Consider the following 7,208-nt stretch of genomic DNA (forward strand, 5'->3'; position numbering starts at 1 on the left):
CTATAACTGAATATATCAAATCTGAGAGTTTAATACAAAAGAAATATCAAACTCAAAACACTAAGTTGAATCTAACTATGTCTAAAATAGGCCTCTAAACTGACTAGAAATATTGGGACATGCCCCAACTAGATCTAGCAAAACTGAAACTAAAGACTAAAAACGATAAAGATAAACATGTCACCAGTCCTCGAAGAATTAGGACTCACCACTGGTGCTGCTGAACCGAAGACTGGGAACCGATCTAAGCATGATCTAGATACTGAGAACCTGAACCTACATCACGAAAAGATGTAGCGCACGTATGCGTCAGTACTTGAAAGGTACTGAGCATGCAGGATAGAGTAAAGCTGAAATAACATATAACTGAACAAAGCAATAAAGTAATGAAATAATCTGAACATGATATAGATACTGAAAATACTGAATATTGAGCTAACTGAATGTAATGACCAATTTATAACATGCTGAGACTGAATACTGAATATACTGATAAATGGTCAATGCAATAGAATCTGACTGAACTGTGGGAGCTACTAATAACCGACATAAAACCACATGAGCTAAATGTGGAGTCCGATGTATACGCCCCATCGAGAGGACCCAATATACCGTGCTAAATGTGGAGTCCGATGTATACGCCCCATCGAGAGGACCCAATATACCGTGCTAGAGGTATAGATTCATGCTGGCGTGATCACTAAACTGATGTTGCCTACAGAGGGGACTTACACCTACGTGGCTTGTAGTTCTGGGACTATATGGGTACGCTGAAACCCTAGTCCAACTCGGTATTATGCTCTTCCCAATGAATTAAGTGGTTTAACTAGTTATGACTGAATTTCTGTAAATACTGGATAGCTCAAAACTGAACATGCAAACTGAATATGCAACAATTAATCTGATAATGATGCATTCATAAACTGAGTCATGTAAAACTGAATACTGAAATATCTGACCTAGCATGTGTAATTCAAGAACTAAAGAAATACATAGCTAGGGTTCTGAAATTCATGCGATAAACTGATCAATAACATGATAATCTGATTTGGAACATTTAAATAATTAATTCATGATGATCTGTTCAAATTCTAGAAACCCTAGGTCTGTTCATAATCATGGAATCAAGAATCTGACTGAATTCTAGGGACCTAATGGGCGAAAGGAACCCACTAGTGAAATCCCACATACCTGCTGACGAATTCCACGGAGAAATCTTTCGATTTTGGGACTGAAACAGAAGAAACCTCGCTTCGTTCTTGAACTAGGGTTCTTGACCTTTTTCTCCTTCTTGATTCTAATTTTCTAAGTTTTGATTAATGATTTTGACTAAGGTAAGTTCTAATTATGTTTCTAGGCTAAAACTGATTAAAACCTCATGATTTAGGGTCAAGAAGACGTATCTTAGGGGTTAAACAAAATAGGAAAAGACCAAAAGACACCTGAATTAGCTGTTGTCGGAGTGACTGACGGAAGGGACTGACGGTCCGTCGATTGGGTCCGTAGGTCGAGTCAGCCAGACAGGGCTTCACTAAAACGGGCATAACTTTTTACTCGGAGGTTGGAATTTAGTAAACTTGGTGGCGTTCGAAAGATAATTCAATTATCTATCTAACCATATGTCATTGGACACATAATTCATTTTGTGCTAAAATATATGACTATCTGAAGTTGACCCTTCAATATTTTTCATCTAACTAGCTGCTAACCTCATCTACGGTCATACCTACGGATGGTGGATCAAATGACGATCCGTGTTGGTCGATCGTAGTTTGTGTCAGAGGCTGGTAAGGGAAGTCTCAATCCACGGACACAGACCACGGACCGTGGTCTGATCTACGGACCGTGGGTCTGTTCGTGAGTCGGGACTTGGCCAAATTTTCTGACTGAGTTCTAGGAAAGTTTTCTGTCACGAACCACGAACCTGCAGGACGGACCGTGAGTCCATCTACGGTCCGTGGATGGTGTCCATGAGTGCCAGCTGTAACACCAAAAATCTAAAATCTCTATTTTCGGATACGGGGTGTTACAATCCATTACCCATAATCCTCAAGATTTGTAATTTGGTTGAATAGCCAACTTAGGCCAAGAGCCTAATTTGGGAGTGTGGTGAAGAGAGAAGGTAAATGAAGAAGTGCAAGAAAGTCCCCCTGTGCCTATGTTTTGAGAAAAATGGAACCCGTCCATAAAAAATAAAAAGAGAGAAAAAGAAGAAAAGAATGGAAAGGAAAAAGAATGAAAAAGTTGTGGAATAAAGTTGGAAAATGAAAAAAGGAATGGGTTTATAACAATCCATGGAAGATGAATGATGGGTGACATTTGAGCTTAAACGAGAATGATTAAGAAGAGGAAAGAAAGTGTTGTGCACCCCACATTTCATGGGGATAGAAGTTACTAAGCGTAAATGACCATACCTTTGAACTCTGCCAAGTTACAACTCTTGAAAAGAACTTTTTGATCTTGAGTGAGCTGAAGCAAGTGTTGATTGGAAAATGTAGGAAAACCTATGAGTGAAATCATACATTGTGTTCATCTTTGTGAGTGTGAGTGTTGCATTTGATTCTGGAACTTTGAATTGTTGAACCATTGTGTGTGAATATGGAATCATTCTTTGTGTGAGGGCATTTGATCACCTTTGTTGAGGTTGAACTTGCATTTGAAACAAGTATTGTGAGCTTGAGATTCTTTGATAATGGTGGGTCACAACATGAATCTTTGAGTGCACAATTCATCCTTGCATGAGTAAGTTGAGTCTTTTTGTGTGCATACATGATTGAGTCATGTGTAGCACTGTTTGAGACATACCTTTTGAACTGATGAACATGAGTTTTATTTGAGTACATGTAAAAGTTTTAGTTGGGGGTGTTGATGAGTCCATGATTTGGAATCATTGGGGGATTTATTTTAATATATTTAGTGTCCTCAATTGTATATTTTGTACCAATAACTGATGTAAACCCTTAAATTTTAGGTGTTTAAACTGAGGAACAAAGCCTAGACACTATTGAGCAAAAAGGGATAAGGCAGCTGAAAGAACGAAAAAAAGAAGGCCTGAGGATCGCCTAACCCATAGGGTGAGTCACCGAATGGCAAAAATCTCGGCCAATGTTCCAAGCCTTGAAGGAAAATATCAAGTCGGTGATAGAAAGGAGTAGTGGGCGAGTTGGCGAACGATTCCGCAATACAGTGCCATATCGCCCAAAGTTTCAAAACTTGAAGATGCTGAAGGCTAAAGCAAAAAGGCGATGGAATTGACCAAAGGGCAGATCGCCGAGTGGATCGGCGATCCCGACTTATTGCGCCGAATGGTCCTTCGCAACACATATTTGGGCAACTATAAATACATTTTTAAACTCTTAGTTTAGTATGCAACATTAGAGAGTTTTCATTATTGTTCAGTTTTCAAGTTTAGAGATGAGAACTAAGTTTTTGGAGACATTCTTCGTTAGCTTTGAAGATTTCTATTTCTATGAAATTGGAAGTGGGTGTTGAAGATTCTTTATCTTAGACCTTGGCAAAGACAATATCAATCGTACCCAGTTGATGGAAACACAATTTGGTAACGACTTTTACCTTTTTATGTTGTCTAGCTAAAACCCCAATTCTTGTGGTGTGATTATGGGTTGATTTAGTTGCTAGGTATTGTTAAGTAATAGTTTAAATGTTGTTTAAAGGTGATTTCATTCAATAATTGTGGCTTAATTTAGTGGGTTGTAGTTGCAAATACAATTTTAGCTTCTTGTTTTTGTCTTGCTCGAGAGACAGGTTTTAAAACCAAGATTACTGAATCGATTGTCTGTGGGTATTCGGTTGTTATGTGTTCAGCTCGAGAGAGTGAATCCAAAACTCTTTTCCACACATTCAACTTGAGAGAGTGAATGGACTAAAACGAAGATTGTGCTTAATTGCAACTTATTAGTTTTTAAGAGGTAAATTGTTCGAGAGAAAGTTTATCCCCACTAAAGTCTATCTTATTCACTGATATACAGCTTTTTACTATTAATTGCAATTACCCAGTTGTTTACCTTAGCCCATAATCCAATCACATCCTAAAAATCCCGTCTCCACATTTATTATATTCATGTTATTTGTTGTTGTAGCTTATAGTTGAAACCAAATCCCCCTATTATTTGACACTTGTGTCACCCCAAACTTGAAACATGCTTTTATTCGTAAATGTTTTTGGCTATGATTAACTTAAGCATATTTATGCTTTTCTATAGATTCTTGACTACGAACCACTCCCTTTGGACTCGACCCCAACTCACTAGTTGGGTTATATTACTAACTAACAATCATTGACGCTTAGTATTGGATGAAGTGTCTTTTAAACGTTATTAATCAGTTTGTTATATAAAAAGTCCAATTTGTTTTCAAGAAAACACCAAAAATATCTTGTTGATTTGAGTCTTGTTTGAAGTTTCTAATGTTAGATTATTGTTTCCTAACCTTACTTAAGTCTAAATATGAGATTTGGTGAAGTTTCGAGTAGGATTAAAGAATCTGACATTGTTGATTGAAGAAACTTGAAGAACTTCAAGTGGGTTTTAAGATCTAGGTTAAATCGGAGAGTCTTGGGTATTGGGGTTTCATCAGTAAATCCTTAGGAGTTCATATCTTAAACTTGGGTGAAAACAGAGTAGATATCCATTGGGTTTCAAAATTGGGTATTCTTCATGTTCATGGTGTTCTTCGTGACTTGAAGAAAGAAGGAAATGGGTTTTGAATTATGAAGGTTTTGGCAAGTAATTGAAATATAAAAATCATTGGGTTTGTTTCCTACATCAAAGGGAAAATGTATTCCAATTTTCATGAAATTCCGAGCTAATGTTATTAAGGGCTTTATTTCGGGTCTTCACCATTGTTCATAAAGTTCTTGGGGATCTGCAGATCTTCAATGAGGAGAATCATAAAAAAGAGGTGTTTGATCCAAAAGGAAGAGGAAAGGAAATAGTACTTGTGTTGGTTCAAAAGGAAATTTACTAAAATGGGAAAGTACTAGGTAAAGGAAGTACATGGGGACCACAAGGAGTGAAAAATCGGAAGCTGCAAGTGTGCTGGAAGGTCAATTGGGCGATCTAAGTTCTACTTACAAAGCAAATTCGGCAATTTGCCAAATGGGAGCTGAGCTCGCCAAATGAACTTGTGTCTCTGGAAAATCTAGGGAGCTAAGGGTACTTCGGCGATTCGCCAGGATGATTCAGCTAGCTACAGGGTGTAAGTTGGCGATGTGAATTTCAGTTTTGGGAAAACAAAAATTTAAGTTCGGACAACCGAGATTCATTTTATGACCAATCTCATGGTTTAAGTTTCTAGTCTCATTTTCCTTCATTCCTACTCACTTATTTAATTCTAAAGAGTAATTTCAAACTAGTAAATGTCCTCACTTGGTTGTTGATTAGTCTTGTGTTCGTCTTCTTTCTTATGCTTTCTTTCTGTGATTTTTTTAGTTTTTACTCTGTAGTAAACTTTTTGATTCAAGTATGTTTACTTTAAAAGAGTCGTCTTTCCTTCTAGAAACAAGCGACCAAGAGCTTAATTGACACTTGTGTATCACCGGATTGAAACAAGGTTCAATATTAGCCAAGCCAATTTGTGAGGTATTCAAAGGTAACAAAATACGAGTGTTGGTCAGGAGCTTTTACTACTAACCTTGTTTTCGCGTTTTATAGGTACAATGAAGTTATAAGGAAGAATATCATCAATAGCCTCGGACCCATGTGACTATGATATGGGAGACTATTATTGTGATGACGGGGGCTATGGGTGTGAGGATTATGGTAATAGCATAATCTAGAGCTGAATGGGAATGAGAGCTACAATTTAGGAGGAGAATATTAGGAAGATGGTGATAATAGCCCTTATAGTGAAGATAGAGAGATAGAGAGGACGAAGAACCTTGTGATGTCTCCTATGATGATGATGGAGCATGTGAGAGATCTAACTCCCACTTCGAGAGTGAAGATTGTTCCTATGATGGTGACGGAACATATTGCGCTTCCCACTCCAAGGATGAAGGTGAAGCAAGGTATAATACTCTCTTATATAAGAATTATGAGGAACATGCCCGTAAGGCTTGTAAGGATTCATATTCTTTAGCTTGTGGTAATTCTTACCCTAGTCAAAGACGTTTGTATGGTTACACTAGTTCAAGTGAAAGTCATTCGATGGGAATAAGAGAGTGTGCATTTCTAATGTCTAAGGATACTACATCCTACACTTCTCATTTTTTTGCACACTTGTCGGGATATAGGAACCAAGGCAGATATGGGGTATGTGTTAGGTGTGTCGGTACCAAAAGAGTTAGTCTTCCTATTTTTGAAAGAAAGTGTGATTCCGAGGCATATCTTGATTGGGAGTTTCAATGTGAGAGAAATTTTGTAAACCATGATTTGAAAAATATTGAGTAATCCATATATGCCCTTGAACACTTTAAAGGCCTTGCATTGAGTTGGTGGAAACATTAGGGATGGCTTTAAAAACTTAATGGAAATGTTACCCTTTGTCATGGAAAGAATTGAAAGGGCTTATGAGGTTCAAGTATGTTCCAAAGGGGTATACAAAGCTCTATAATGTTGACNTTATGAGGAACATGCCCGTAAGGCTTGTAAGGATTCATATTCTTTAGCTTGTGGTAATTCTTACCCTAGTCAAAGACGTTTGTATGGTTACACTAGTTCAAGTGAAAGTCATTCGATGGGAATAAGAGAGTGTGCATCTCTAATGTCTAAGGATACTACATCCTACACTTCTCATTTTTGTGCACACTTGTCGGGATATAGGAACGAAGGCAGATATGGGGTATGTATTAGGTGTCTCGATACCAAAAGAGTTAGTCTTCCTATTTTTGAAGGAAAGTGTGATCCCGATGCATATCTTGATTGGGAGTTTCAATGTGAGCGGTATTTCGTAAACCATGATTTGAAAAATATTGAGTAATCCATATATGCCCTTGAACACTTTAAAGGCCTTGCATTGAGTTGGTGGAAACATTAGGGATGGCTTTAAAAACTTAATGGAAATGTTACCCTTTGTCATGGAAAGAATTGAAAGGGCTTATGAGGTTCAAGTATGTTCCAAAGGGGTATACAAAGCTCTATAATGTTGACCCGAGAAGACAAGTTCTTAGGATAAAGGTTGACATTTTTGGAGCTCTGGGGTTTGATCTTGTCCTCGATGATTGTTTCAATCTAAACTACATCACTCCA

This window comes from Solanum stenotomum, chromosome 1 (assembly GCF_019186545.1).
Source record: "Solanum stenotomum isolate F172 chromosome 1, ASM1918654v1, whole genome shotgun sequence".
Classification (NCBI taxonomy): domain Eukaryota; kingdom Viridiplantae; phylum Streptophyta; class Magnoliopsida; order Solanales; family Solanaceae; genus Solanum; species Solanum stenotomum.